Source organism: Manis pentadactyla, chromosome 5 (genome assembly GCF_030020395.1).
Source record: "Manis pentadactyla isolate mManPen7 chromosome 5, mManPen7.hap1, whole genome shotgun sequence".
NCBI lineage: Eukaryota > Metazoa > Chordata > Mammalia > Pholidota > Manidae > Manis > Manis pentadactyla.
In genome coordinates, this window is record NC_080023.1 from 16844261 (window position 1) to 16860846 (window position 16586).

Here is a 16586-nt window from a genome sequence, read left to right on the forward strand (position 1 = left end):
TTGTTTCTTTGCCTCCTATAAAATTCAAGCTTCTGACTACCAAGCATGATTTCATGAGCTGCCAGTAGTGTGCTCCTCATCTGTGATGGCCCACTGCCCTGTACAGACTCCATCCTGCTGAGCCATGGTCATCGCTTAGCCTGGTTGTACCCCCCCTGCTGAACTGTAAGTTTCTTAAAAGCAAGGCCTGGTTGTTATTCTTCAATGTGCCTGAGTCCTAGCACATGACTGGTGCTTGACATACGTCCAATAGGCAAACAGACAAATAAACAGAGGCTTTAAAATGAGCAAAATAACTCAGGCACTCAAAATATTAGAGGCAGTATAGTCAAGTGGCTGAGAACAAATCAGTTTCTGCAGCTTGGCTTCATGAGCTTAAATTCCCCTTGAAACCATTTCATCTAAAGGACTATCACCTTGAAAAGCTCTATCTTCTGGCATTTTTATATCCTTTTAGGCCAGCCATAATTATACTCATCCTTTTTACTAATATCCACTGTGCTGCTATGTTTAGGGGAATTTCTATGAACACAAGTATCTCCCTATGAGTATGAGTCACACTGTGCCTTTTACACAAACTATTTTACTGAAAATGGCACATAGTTTTTTGTTAAACATTGCAGGACTATGTGAGTTTTGAGAAAAATCTAAAGTATAGAATTACATAAATTAAAAAGGTGAGTTCCAATCCACTTGAGATAAAAAAAAAATTGCATTTCTTCAATGCCTCCCCAAGGTGTTAACATGGGTCACAGGACAGAAAACAAATCGAGCCAGGAGAGCTGACGGATGCTCCAGGGCATTATCAGGGGCATTGGTCCCCAGAGAATTGCAGAAGAGAAGCCTGGGCTCGAAATAGAGAATTTATTTTAAAGGAAGATTATTGTGTCAATAGCTGTCACAATGAGACCTAGGCATTTAAGCACCCCAAAAGGGTAATTAATCAATGATCAGCACCATCAATGTAACTGATTGCATTGCACCACTGAGGCTAATGTACAACAAAATTATCTGGGGGAATTAACGAGCCTAGTTTCATGGCTCCTTAAGGGAGCAATAATAGTAAGTACTCTCAAAGCAACAAGAAGGCTGTCAGCTGCAGGCATTTTAATGTGAAATGTCCTTGTTTGATGTCCTCCTGGAGTGCAATTCTCTGCTAGTGTTCTTAGCCTAAATATACCATGGAATCTATAGGGCTTTGCTATCTATCTTAATTCACAAATAGTGCTAAGATGTCCTTTTATGAGACATTTAAACTGAATGTGAATGATGACATCATGAGTAACTTAAAAAAGAAAAACAATTCCTTACATACAGAAATAATTGGATACCTATAGAGAATTTAGAGGACTTTCTGTTCTGGATCCTGTCTGGTGTGGCGTAGCACAAACCATGCTCTTGGGCAGTTCCTACATGATAATTACAAATGTTTGGGTGTCAGCAATATGTTTTTTTTTTTTAAACATATTTCAAGCTCACCTTGTCTTCTCCTTTCTCACCATATTCATCTTCATACTACCTGGATCTTTATCGTGATTACTTATTCTGTGCCAAGCACTGGACTTATTTCTCCATCCCCTCTGTAGGTCTAGTTTCATTCATCAAGTGTCCAGTTTATTGCAATCATTCCCCTACAACTGTCCCTCAAACGTCCCTCCTCATTGCAGACACAATGATTAAAAAATAAACAAATAATGACTTTAAGCCTTTCCTATTTAAAAACCTTCAATTATGTCCTCTTCATTCATCCACTGAACATTTTGCTTCCTTACTAGGCTCCATGCAAGGAAGAGCCCAAACTTCTTGGCATGGAATGAAAGGTTTCTGGTTGCTACCAAACATACTGACTATCATCTTCTTCTATTCTCCTCACACCTACCTTTCAGAAATAACAAATCCCCTATAGTTCCCTGGAAACAATATTCTTCACCCGTTATGTGTTTCATTTGTTGCATATTTATTGCACCTACCAAAACATAAGATTCTGAAAATCCTGAGCTTTTCAGTATTTATCTTCATTTTTCTAGAATCCAGTATAAAATCTGCCTTATAGTACTTGATAAGTATTTGTAAGTTGAAAAACATGTACTTAAGAGAAAAAGTTAACAATTCAAATATAAGCCATATTTTTATTCAGATTATTGCTATTTTTAACAACAAAAAAATCCCCACAACATGTTTGATCAGGCCATATCCACCAGCTGTTATAATATACTTCAATTTATATAGTAGAATCCCCTAATTCACTTTTATTACACCTCTGAGAGAAGTATCTTCCTACTTCTCTGTTTATCTAAATGGCAAAATTTCACTAAATGTAGTAGAATAGTTATGTAAACCCTAGCTAAAAATGAACTACTGAATAGGTATTTCGCAAATTATTTTCTTCTTAGATTTATAAAGCAAATCAATAGTAATTTAGCATTGAATATACCAACTTGGACACATTCATACCATCACACCAGTACTCCAATTGAAAAACTGGTTGTCCTTAAACATTTCCTAAGCTGATTTTTTCTGTTCTTCTAATGTTAACGTCTCTTTAAACAGTTTCCACAGTTCAGCTTGCTTCAAAAGCCCTTACAACTTTCTTTCATAATACTTCTTCAAGTCAGGTCAGATCAATTCAACTCTCTCTCTCCACACCCATCTTCTGGACCAACTGAGTTACATGGCATTCATGCTTTATTTGGAATAAAGTCATCCAAAGTATCTAACTCTTGAGCAACCATTCCTTCAATCTGCTCACCTTAAATGAAAATTAATTTTCCTCTGACACCATTTGCCTTGAGGGTCAAGTAATGAAATAAAAGGAAAGGTGGCTTTTGACCATCTAAACATCTACCCACCATCTGCTCATTCAATATGTATTTGAGTTGCCACTTCCAGACCATTATCCCATTATGATTTCTCAATAACTTCCTCTCCCTTAGGATTGATACCATCATTTATTTTTCCCCTCAGCCTTTAATGACTTTAGGACATGGGCCATTTTCTTTTACTTCTGATCCTCTCTATATCCTTGATTGGTTATGTCACTTTTCACAGTGATGACTCTTTAACATGTTCATTCCATGTTTCTTGATATCCTGCATTATTGCTACACTTTAGTTACCTACCAGTCTATACTTTAAATAAACAAGTCCTCTTTAACCACAAACTCTTAACTTCCTCCTTTATAATGACCTCTTCTTTGTCTTTCATGCAATTTTTTTATCAAAACTGTAATCCATTCAATAAACATTTACCCGAGAGTACACAGTGGGCCAGGCATCATGCCGGGTTCAATGCATACAAAGTAGAATATGAAGGAGTCCTGGTCCCATGGAGCTAAATAGGAGCCAAAATATTATGAGGGATCTAAAACTAGCTAAAATAGCTAATGGTAATTAAAAGTAATGAGGGCGGCAGATAAGAAAATTACATGAAGGTCAGATAAGTGCCACAAGAAAGGTATGTACAGGGGGGTGATGGGATTTTAGAGCAAAGAAATATCAATTAGATATTTTGGCAACATCCTTTAGAATTTCCAACTCAAAAGCTTCCATGAAAGCATTAACTAAAAACAGCACCATCCTTCTGGATGGCCTCAAACAGTTTATATAAACTTTGTTGCCTATAGAACACATGATCTTATAGTGTACTTATCATTAGTATAAGTTTTATATCTATTTCTAAATGGTAAATTCCTCTAGAAGATTTATTCAATATTCTTTGGGTCATGGACCTTTTTCAAAATCTTACGTGTAGTTATTCAATAAATTTTTGCCTATCCATTTTTCCCTCGCAGAAACCTTTAAAGTCGGAAGTTTATTTTACCTACTTTACATATAAGGAAACTAAATATTAGTGGCCATGCAGTTGACCTGTGTTTGCCTAGCTAGTACATAGCTAATACTCAGAAATTAGGCAAGAAAGACATTAATCTCTTTGTGTGAAGTTAATAACAAGGTAGGATCTGTTTACTACTACCGATTGACCTACCTTAATAAGAGCATTAAGTCAGCATTCCTCAAACATTTTAGTCTCAGGAGCCCTTGATATTCTTAAAAATTACTGAAGATTCCAAAGAGCTTTTGTTTGTGTGCACTTTACCTATTGATACTTAGCATATTAGATTTTAAACTGAGGAATTTTTTAAAAATATTTATTTCAAAATAACAATAATAAACTTGGTACATATTCATACCAATATATTTTTGAAAAATAGCTTTATTTTCTAAAACAAAAAAGTTAGAGAGAAAATGACACTCCTTTACATTTTTGCAACTATCTTTCATGTCTGGCTTAATAGATGATAACTGGATTCTCACATCTACTTCTGCACTTAATCTGTTATGATACCACACATCATGGAGTTCCTGGAAAACCCAGCTGAGCATTCATTAGTGAATGGAAATGAAAAGGGAAAATATCTTGGCATTACTATGAAAATTGATTTCATTTCTGAACCACATGAAAGTGTCTCCGGGCCCCCCGCCCCACCCTTTCACTGATCATATTTTAATGTCCAATGTTCTGCATTTCTGATGACAGAGGCCCTAATTTTATTCATTATGCAGTGCTCACAATTACTATTAAAGCCATAGAACTTTTCTCTCCAAAAATGGAAAGAAGAAAACATTATACACACAATTTTAGTGGTTTCATGAATCCCATGTACCATAGACTGCCTGTCTGTGCCCCACTCCAAACGCATGTGTTGAAATCTAATCCCAAAGTGATATGAATTGAAGGCAGGGCCTTTGGGAGGCGATTAGTTCATGAATGCAGAGCCCCAAGGAGTGGGGTTAGTGAGCTGAGAGAACAGACCCCAGGCAGTGCCCTTGTCTGTCCTGCCACGTGAGGACACAGCAAAAAGACGACTAAAAACCAGGAAGCGGGCTCTCAACCAGACACAGAATCTATCCGAGCTTTGGTCTGGGATTTCTGGCCTCCAGAATTGTATGAAAGAAAGAAATTTCTGTGGTTTATAAGTCACCCAGTCTATGGTATTTTTTTGTAGCAGCAGAAATGGACTAAGATAACAAAAGTGTCATTCAGTGGAAGTTAAACTCTCTAGGGCAGATGTTTCAGCCTTTTTCATCTTGTATCTCCTACAATACTGAAAACCACACAACTTAATGCTTTGTATGATTTCAATATTTGAAATAGAAAATACTATAATCAGAAGGATCCTTAGAGACCACATTGTCGAAATTTCTCATTTTTACATTCCTCCTGTGCAAACCTGGGAAAGTAAGTGACAAGGCTGAGGCCACAAAGACTGTGATAAATAAGTGATGTAGAAATAAAGCTGTAGTGTCAGAAGTTATCACACATCATTCACTCATGTAAGAGTCATTTTAAAACTGATATAAAGCTATACCTTCAAAGAGAAAAAAAAAAGACAAATAGAATTTTAGAGCTTAAGGAGACAAAGAGGTTGTCTACCTAAATTATCTCACTTGTAAAAAAAAGATAACACTGTTTCAGAGTGATACAATTACTTCTTGAGATTCACAAAACAGTAAAAACCTGGATTATCAATTCTGTATTGAGTGTTATTACCACAATACCATATTGCCTTTGAAATAACTCACACTTTGCAGTAAATTAATAATTCTTATTTGGAAGCAAATTAGTAAGAATAGCAATGGGGGTGCTACATCCAAAAATAGAAGCAAAACGTCAAAATATACCACAATAACCTAAAGTAAAAATTTTATTCACTTTTAGCCAGCTTCTCCAAACCTAAAACCTGAGAGCAGAGGCTGGGAAAATCAGTAATCTAAAATGCCATCTTCTTTTGTCAAGACAATATAACACATACATGAAGTAATTCTGAAATAAATTGTTCTGGCAAATTGGTACCTTGACCCAAAAAGAAGGTCATGAGACCCAGTGCCTTTCCATACTTCACAGAAACTTATTCAAATTGCTATAATAGATTTTTCTGCTCTTGGGAAATGAACAACTAAATGGTAGCATCCTTTCTAATGGCAATTCTCAACATTCTCATTAAAGTTCTGTGTTAAGTGTTCAGATGCATTAAATCAATCCATTGTTTTCCATCCACACAGGCAGCCCAGATTTCTGCGAAGAACAGAGGCCGCAAGGAAATCAATCATCGGAATGCGCTTCTTTTCACATAACATGCGGCTGGTTAATTGGGTTTTTAAATAATCTGATATAAATTTGGACTTGAATTCAAAGTTCTTGACAGAACTATTGCCAAGCGATGAGAGAGTAATATTTTCTTAAAACCATTACTTGAAAAATCTTGAAAGAAATTACTTATCCATAAGGATTTAATTTCTTTTTTCCTATTTGAAATTGTGCAAGCACCCAGGCAGAAGTAGAAAACAAAAACTTCATGTTGTAGTTGTACTTAGATAACGTTGCACTTCCAGTTTTTCCTGCTGAGCAACGGACAATGAGATGTAACACTGACATTCTCCTTGAAACTCTCCAGGGTCAACTAAAAAACTCCTTCTGTAGAGGTAGAAAGTTTACCTAAGAACCTCAAAAAAAGCACCTAATCTCCCTAAGGTCTTTAGATACAATCTTACTTTTTCTTCCACTAGAAACTGGATAGCAAGGAGAAAATAAGTGATTTCTTCATGTTAGGCAAATAAGAAATAATATCATGGAAACCATTGTACAATGAGTCCGAAGCAAAAGATAAAATTATTTACTACAAGGCTGTAGCAACCCAGAATTTGACAGAATTGTAAATCCATGCCGCTGACTCATGACATTAATTTACTACAAACACAATGGTGAGTGACTGTCTTTATGTAGAATACAGAGTGAGGACACTTGGGAAGCACTTAATCATTGTTGTTCCCATTGTCGCTACTGGGAGCCGCAGAGAAGGAGTAAGCTAGTATATGTTGATCAACTATGAAATGCCAAATACTTGGCACTCCATACCTGTTTAGATTTCTCAGTAGTTCTCCAGGTTAGGTATCATTATTTTCATTTTAATGATGCGGAAACAAATGTGAGGGAGTCAATAATTTGGGTTAAGTCACTCAGCTAGTAATTGCCAAAACTGGAATTTAAACAGCAGAAATTATTGGTCACATGGATTTATGGCATGACAACACTGTGCTAAGCAACTTGCATGGATTATCTCACGAAATACGCCCCATAAATCTGCACATAGGTTCTGGTATGTTACTCACTTAAAAGATAAGAAATTAAATTTTGGAGTTGCTTAGAAATATTGGAGTGCCTTATAATGTAGATAGTAAATGGCTCAATGGTGATTCAAACTGAGATTGTCTGACACCAGAATTCCAAGTTTGTAACTTCCATTCCATAATGCCTGCTAATTTTAATGTCCATGCTTTGCCTCTACACAAATCAGGGGCAAAAACAGTCAAACTCATATTTTCTGTTTTTTTTCTCTTCCTCTCATCAAATTCCCCAAACACTAAGACAATATAATACACCAATGCCTTTGGAGGTTCAAAAGATGCTAATGATAATGGAGTCAAACTAAAAGGTCCATTTCAATTGCCAAAGAAAATGCTTTCTAGAAGAATAAAAGAGTTTATAGAGGGCAGAACTGCATCTACCTTAGACGCTTATGGGCTAAATTCCCCAATCAGAATCAAATCAAAACTAATGATAATTCATCATCAACCAAGAGACAGTCATTGTGGAGTCAAAGGCAATTTAAAGGCAACTCCACATATCTTCTAGATGCAGGTCTGTTTTAGATGGCATTCAACGCACAATCCAGGTTCAAAGATTTTTTTCTTTTTTTCTAGATACATTTGGTGCTAGCCAGCTCGTCTATTCTTTTAAAGGCTTCCTGTGGAAGTATAACAGAAAACTGGGCACCCATGAAAAAACAGAGTGAAGTAACATAGTGCCATTTCTAATGTTTCCATGTTTTTATTACAGTAGTGAAAGCTCCATCTACCTTTACAGGGGAAACTGCAGCATGATGTTGACAACCTCACCTGTAAATGCAAGCACAGCCCCAGCCCCAGACAACTGACATTCCTGGGGCCCCAGAGATTTCAATTTCTGCACTCTGGACTTCAGGAACTCTTCTAGCTTGTAACTGGGGCTTTGACAGCCAAACAAATCCGTTGCAAGGAATGCTGTACATTTCATAAAAATTTTTCACCTAAATACACATATTTTCTCATTTACAGACCAGGATGTCTGATTCCGTGAACATGTTCGACAGAGAGAATTTCACCAGTCTTGAAAGAAGGATCTTCAAGTGAGATTCTTTTCGGCACAAGGAAAATAAGTCACATGTGATAATGTAGCAAAGCAAGACCTTTTAAGTACCACGTATATTCTGATAACATTTTTAATAACCTAATTTTACTGATATGCTGGTTAATTACAAGTGAAGGATTATCTCTTTATATCTCTTTATGAAAAGGAAAACTATATGGGATTTGTTAGGTCACTAACATAAATTATTCTGCTGATTTAGGTTTTAAAAGAATATGATATAAATTTGAATGTGAATCTAAAGTGCTTGACAGAACAATTGCCAAAAAATGAGAAAATAAGAAAACAGATGTTTAAGATTATCTAGGATACAAAATAACTGAATTCTTTCATCAGCTATATTTGCTTTGATTTCTCTACACTGCCAATCAAAGGAGGCAGGAAATGCAATCTATTAGACTCAATCATATTAAGTTCAAATTACATTTAACTATTCAGTTGAATAAAACTACCAGCAAAACTAATTACAGAGCTGCCATGTAGCAATGATAAAATTGAAGGAAAACAATAGAACAGGAAACTCCTAAGAAACTGTGAATCAATAAATATATATAATTGTCAGTGAAGAAGCAAACTATGTCACTAAATAATTTTGAGGAAAAATTACTTTAATTTTCATGAAATGTTTTTATTTCATATCTCAAAACTCGAGTTCTCCTTCATTAACTAGACAAACCTTTAAACAATGGAATGTCAATTCAACAAGAACACTGATAAATTGCAACTATAATTTCAAAGATAATACCTTTGCTTCAAAGATAATATACCCAAATTTTATAACAGATTTGTAACTTAAAAATACTTCAAAGTATTGTATACCTCCTTGTGCATAGAGGGAAAATGCCTGCCTTATTCCTTAATTTATGGGTTCTTTGAGGAACAGAGTACCTTATTCAAATTTGGGAGTTCTGCCAGTTGCTGAGCATGCATATTCAAGTTGTATTCTGGACCTGGAAAATAACCACAAGACGGGTTCCAGGACCCCTGGGTCCACTGTGGAAGGGCCTGAGTGAAAAACTCCATTCACCATCGGACCTCCGTAAGATCTTTCCCTGATTGGTGGACCACCATGACATTTTTGTTCTCCAGGAATCAGTGTCAGTTCAGAGCCAGTATCCAGCAATCTCTGAAAGGTCTGAATATTTCCTTTTCTCCAGTGCATAGTAACCCTGATTAAAGACCATAGGTCACTTTGGGAAAGGATCAGAAAGATTAACAGTATACCTTTTGGTAGTAGAGCAGGGTCCTTTCTCAAGGTGACCCATCCTCCTCTTCATTCACGATGTTGTCAATCTTTAAACTAGCTCAAGTCTAGTAACTGATTAAGGGGTCATCATTAAAGTCCCCAATCACCTCCCCTGCATTTGGTTTCTCAACTCAGTGATAGCAGTTCCCATTGTATTTTCTGGCCTATGGGGAAAAGTGATGAGAAAACTCTTCAGGATTCTGGTGTTCTCCTCACAAATTTTTTTTCTCAAAGTCATGGTGAAAGGTATTTCTTCTAGACCCTCCTAGAATGGGTGAGCAGATCTTAAGTGACAAATCACTCTAACATTTCAATCTTCCTAAATCTTTGAATCCATTCCTTTATAGAATATCAGAGCGGATCTAGCATTTTAATTAATTTACTATGGGCCAGCTTTTGTGGGTCCATGTTTCAGCCAACCAACCAATCAACCAATTAGAGCCCTTTGTAAATCCCTCAGCTACAACGTTACATCTAGATTCTCTGCTTAGTGGGCCTCCCAAATTTTGGAAGAAACATTTTCCTGATCGGGGTGTGCTACTCTGGCCTATTTCCTAAATAACCCCAAAGCTGCTAGTTTTGAATGGAGCAAAGAACAAGAGAAGTTTCTGCAAGAGGTCCAGGCTTCTGTACAAGCTGCCCTACCACTTGGGCCATAGGACCTAGCAGATCCAACGTATTTAAAGTGTCGGTGGCAGATAGGGATGTTATTCAGAGTTTTGGCGATCCCCTATAAGTGAACTGCAGCACAGGCTTTTAGGATTTTGGAGCAAAGCCCTGCTACCCTCTGCAGATAACTGTTCTCCTTTGATACACAGCTTTTGGTTTGCTGTTGGACCATAGTAGAGGCTGAATGCTTAACCATGGACCGCCACATGGACCACCATTTGACTTAAGCTGCACATTATGATCCAGATCACAAAGTTAAGCCACAAAGTCAGACATACCCAGCAGCCCTCCATCATCAACTAGAAGTTGTACACATGAGATCAAGCTCGGGCAAGCCTTGAAGACACAAGTAAGTTACGTGAGAAAGTGGCCCAAATGCCCACGGTCCTCATTCCTGCCTCACGACCACTCTCTCCCAGCCTATACCTATGACCTTAAAGGGAGTTCCTTGTGACCAGTTGACAGAGAGAGAAAACATAGTTCTGCTTTACAGATGGTTCTGCATGATACGTAGGCACTACCCAAAAGAGGACAGTTCAGCCCTACAGCTCTTTTCTGGGACATCCCTGAATGATACTGGTAAAAGAAATCTTCCCAACAGGCAGAACTTTAAGCAGTGTGCCTGGTTGTTCACTTTTCTTGAAAGAAACAATGTCTAGAAATGCAATTATATACTCATTTAGGCCACGGACAACAGTTCAGCTAGATGGTCAGTGACTGGAAAGGAACATAATTGGTGACAAGGAAGTCAGGGAATGAAGTATGTGGACAGATATGTATGGGCAAACTATGATGATATTTGTGTTCCCATGTGAATGCACACCCAAGGGTGACCTCAGCAGGAGGATTTTAATAATAAAATGGGTTGACTGACCCATTCTGTGGATATCAGTTGTCCTCTTTCCCCATCAGCCCCTGTTGCAGACCATCCCGTTCATGAACACAGTGACCATGGTAGCAGAGATGGAGGTATGGCAAGGGACCAACATCACAGACCTCCATTACCCAAGGCATATCTGGCTCGGGCCACTGCTGGGTGTCCAACCTGCCAGCAGCAGAGACCAACACTGAGTGCCCTATATAGCACTGTTCCCTGGGGTGCTCAGTTACCTGGTGGCAGATTGACTATGTCAGATCACTGCCCTCATGGAAAGAGCAACATTTTGTTCTTACTGTAATAGCCACTCTGGATAAGGATTTGCCTTCCCTGTATACAGTGCTTCTGCCAAAACTACCATCTGTGGACTTACACAATGCCTTATCCACCATCGCGATACTCCACAAAGCATTACTTCTCATCAAGGAGCCCACTTCACAGCAAATGAAATGGCGATGGGCCCGTGCTCATGCAGTTTGCTGGTGCTACAAATTCCTCACCATCCTGAAGCATCTGGCCTGATTGAATAGTAGGATGGCCTTTTGAAGAGTCACTTACAGTGCCAGCTATGTGGCAACACTTTGCAGGGCTTAAGCAAGGTCCTTCAAGAGTCTGTAGATGCTCTGAATTAGCACTGGATATATAATGCTGTTTCTCTCATAGCCAGGATTCAGGAGTCTGAGTTCAAGGGTTGGAAATGAGAGCAGCATGGATCACTAGTACCCCTAAGGACCCCCTGGCAAATTTTTTTGCTTGCTGTTCCTATGACTTTATGCTCTTCTGGCCTAAAGTCTGAATTTCAAAGAGGAATGCTTCCACCAGGAGACCAACTGTGATTCCCTTGAACTGGAAGTTAAGACTGCTACCCAGCAGCTCTCGGCTCCTCATGCCTCTCAATCAACAGGCAAATAAGAGAGTCACTGCACTGGCTGGGGTGTTTGATCCTGACGACCAAGGAGAAATTGGTCTGCTATTCCACAATGGAGGTAAGGAAGATATGTCTGGAAAATATAGGATGTCCCCTAGCATTACCATGCCCTGTGATTGAAGTGAATGGGAAAACTATAAAAACCCAATTCAGGAGGACTATTAATGGCTCAGACCCTTTAGAAATAAAGCTTTGGGTCACCAACCTAGTAAATAATCACAATTTAGTTCTTGCAGAAAGCAAAGAGTAGTGGGATAAAGTAGCTATAAATGACCAGCTACAAATACATGACTAGTATATAAATCAAGATTGTAATTGTCATGGGTATTTACTCCTTGCTTTGTTAAAAATATATGCATGTTCATATTAAGTATATTTATACTTTCTTCCCTTATCCCTGTATCATATAACATAAGATGTATTGACTTTATATCAGAGTATTTAAATATTGTTAACTCTACATGATAGTATTTAGATTGTAGGATATCAAGGAGATAAACAAACATTACTTAAAGGACTTTCAAAGATTCTGTATCCTTTTTTGGTGAAAGGATTTTAGTGCATTTTGGGTTCTGCACATGATAGTTGTAGCATGTTATGTGGAAACATGAATTTGTTAATGTCTTTACTTAGAGATTAATTATGATATAAGGAGAAGGGTGTAGTGTGGAGTTGGACTTGTAATGGTTAATTTTATATGTCAGCTTGGCTAAGCCACAGTCCCCAGGTATTTGGTCAAACATTATTTGAGATGTTTCTGTAAAGAAAGTTTTTGGATAGCATTAGCATTTAAATCAGTTGACTTCTAATAAACCATATTACCTCCATAATGCAGGTGGGCGAGCTTCATCCAGTGAATTGACAGCTGTAATAGAAAAGACTGACCTCCCCTGAGCAAGAAAGAATTCTGTTGGCCGACTTCTTTCAAACTCCAACTCTAAGCTCTCCTGGATTTCCAGCCTACCATCTGCCTGCAGACTTCAGACATGCAGTGGCTTCACAGTGGCGTGAGCCAATTCCTTAAAATAGATCAGTCTCTGTGAATTGAACATATGCAGTACAATTAACTATCTACAGAGATCCTGGGTCATTTTAAAGAATAAAATGAAGCAAAACAAACAAACAAAAAAATGAAGCCTAAGACTGAGACAGATTACTAAATCTATTAAGACAACTATGGAATTTATAGAATATTTACTATTCTAGAATAGTAAATACAATAAGCAGAATGAACTACCACATGACATATCACAAACCAAATCTAATATTACCTTTGAAGGAAAAGGGCTGGAGAATTCTACTAGAACAAGTTTATAGAACTCTTGTCCAACCCATGCTATAAAATAACACTACGGATAAACTTTGAAAGAACCAGATTGATGGGAGGCACAGCTTGGTTTAGCTGGAAGTGAAACATCTTGAGAGGAGTGAGGTCTGGATTTAATCCAGGTTTGAATTGCAGAAAATTGGATGACACTGACAATAAGACCTCCCATTTCTAAGCCTTGATTCCCTCATCTGAAGTCACAGCAGGTAAAACCAGCAGGTGTGAAAAGGGTGCATCCACAGTCAGAGCTACGCTGATTCCTACACTCTTTTGCTCTGTGGTTATTAGAGTCAAGACCTAGATTTACTGTGGGCACTTCAGAGTCCTCTGGAATCCGGGGTGGATCTCATAAATTCTCCCACAGTTGTCTTAATAGATTTGGCAATCTATCTGGGCCTTAGGTCTCATTGTTTTGTTTTGCTTCATTTTGGTCTTTAAAATGGAATTATGACTTGGAGTTTGTAGAAGACTATATTTTATTTTGATTTTTGAACTCTCTGTGATTTATTATATTTCCTTAAAGTATCATAAGATCATAGAAAAAATACCATGATCAGATATAAATTGGTCTAGTCAGTTCATTTTGTAAGTACTTTCATTTATAATTATTTACTAATAGTTTCTTGAAACTGTGAACTCAGAAAACATTTGAATTAAGTATTAAGCATACCCTAGTATACCACAGCTAACTGTTATTGAATATTAGTATATGCCAGATACTGTTTTAATATTGTCTTCTTGACTCACAGAAACAACCCTAAAAGTAATAATAATTAGTACTTAGTAAATAATATTTTGCATAAATAAGCACAAATGTTTTCTATAATCTAGGCAGTATTTTAAGTACACTTAAAATAATAATTCATTTAATCCTTAAGATAGCCATATGAGGTTATACTGTTATTGCCATTACTTTGCAGATAAGTAAGCTAAGACAGAAAGGTTAAATAAACTGCCGAAGTCACACACTTAGCAGTAGTACTGAAATTCAAACCAGAAACTAGTTCCCAACTTGGTGTCATTAAGTAATTAATACAGTTTCCTTAATAGGCATACATAATCACCATCCTCATTTAAGAGATAAAAAATTTGACCATCAATTTCACTTAATACCTTGACAAGGTCACATAGATTCTAAAATATAGAGGCCGAACTCACAACCAGAACAGTCTGGCACCAAAGCCCATGATTTTTACCACCAGACAGCACTACCTTCCATTTTATAAGGCAAAAAATAAATAACAATTAAAATAACTGAATCTCTGAGCTGTTGGTGAAGCACTAAGACAACTGGCAAAAAACTTGATTTTGTTAAACACCTAATGGAAAGAGAATATCTAGTATTGGAGATTCTAGCACACTTTGCTCATGTTACAAAGACTTAGAAATGTTGACGTGCCCACAGGAAAACTAACTAGAATCAACACAGAGCCCAGCAGCGCTTGGTTTGGGACCAGAGTACTTACTCTGACTCTGCTCTGATACAGTACAGTCTGTCATCCAAGACCTCATATCTGACTTTTGCTCCATGCTGTTCTCAATTCCTGAGCAAAGCCGCATGCCTGTGAGTTCCCCTCACTCCTGACTGGGTCGCCCTCCTCAGCTGGACTTGGGTAGGAGTGTCAACATGACTGCTTCACAGCAGAGACCGCCTCCTCCTGCCACGGGCAGTAGAAACCCCAACGACTGAGTCACTTCACCACTGAGTACTAAATAAGAGCGGAAGGCCCTGTGGTTAGATGATTAGTTCAGATAATTTGAACACACATTTTGCATTAAAACATTTCTGTGTCTTTGCTGTCAGTGTTCACACTACTTCAAATGACCTTCGATTATTATCTATTGCAAAATCATCCAATCTCGAAGAATATGCCAAATCTACTTACTCCATGAAGCCTCTTCTCATTCCTACAGCCACATAAAGTAATGGCTTATTTGAATTCTAATGTGCAGTTTTCATATAACTAACTCTATCATCCTGATCTCTGTTTGTCTCTATTCCTCCATCAAGATGGTAATCTCTTAGAGACTAAAGGGTATATTATAAACCCCAACTGGGTCTTTTGCATAGTAGACCCTAAATACACAGTAGCTTCTAAAATACTGCCCATATTAAATTGAACTTCAGTTGTATTTAGTTGTCAATCTGGATCCCACTGCCAAGAATCACATCTTTCCCAACAGAAATCTTCCTTGCTAGCCTGTTAAATGTGCTCTTCTATTCCAGCTAAATCCAGTTCTTCTCTGGCCCTATCTTATTAATGACTAGATGCTGTTGTCCTGATTGGCATAAAAGAAGGAAGAAGCAGCACACAAAATATCTGTGGAGTTTAGTAGAGTAGATACACTGAATCCCTGCGTTCAATTATTGTAGGAATTTAGATTTTAATTGCAAGTTTTTTCTACTGTCTTAATGAAACACATAGTTTTGAACATTCTTCTAACATTTTTAATTCAATAGCCATTAAAGAAGCCAGGTATGTAATCCTTTGCCCAGCAACCTAGTAAAGACAAGAGGGCGGAACATGGCAACATGACACGTGACATGTTTCCCTTCCCCCGGCTGTGGCCCCCTCACTCTCCTTGGTAGGGAACTGCCTCCAGCATCATACGTGAATTATTCAACATGTGACTAATTCTAACTCTACTTATTCAATCACCATTCTATTACCTAGAGCATTAACCATACACAACTTTGTTCTCTCACTCGACGGCAAATGGGGGAATCACTTTAGAAAGCACAGTCATACAGAGAAGGTAAAGGTTAGATTTGCACTTTTTATTTTCCCTTAACTTCTTTTTCCCATTCCTATTTGTTTAGAATCAAAAGAGCTAGCATGTTTGGAGGAAAAAACAAAACAAAATGGAAAAAAAAGGTGAAGAAGCCCCAGAATTGGATATTCTAGGACAAAAATTAAATTTCACTTTTTTAAATATACACCTCATTAAATCTTTCAATTTCATTCTAAGTTGCTACTTGTTTTCCATCTTAATTATATTTTAGTGCATCATTAAACCATATTTATTAACCTCACCAGAAAACATAATACATACACATATATGTACACTTTTTTTTTGAAGAATGGTAATGCATATGTTTCCAAAAGTCTCTAGGTAAACTGCTTCCCATACTGCTTTTTCTTTTTTTTTAAGTATCATTGATATACAATCTTATATTGGTTTCAAATATACAGCACAGTGGTTCAACAGTCACCCATATTATTAAATCCTCACCCTGAGTAGTGCGTTTACTATCTGTCAACACAGAAAGATGTTATAGAATCATTCAGTATAT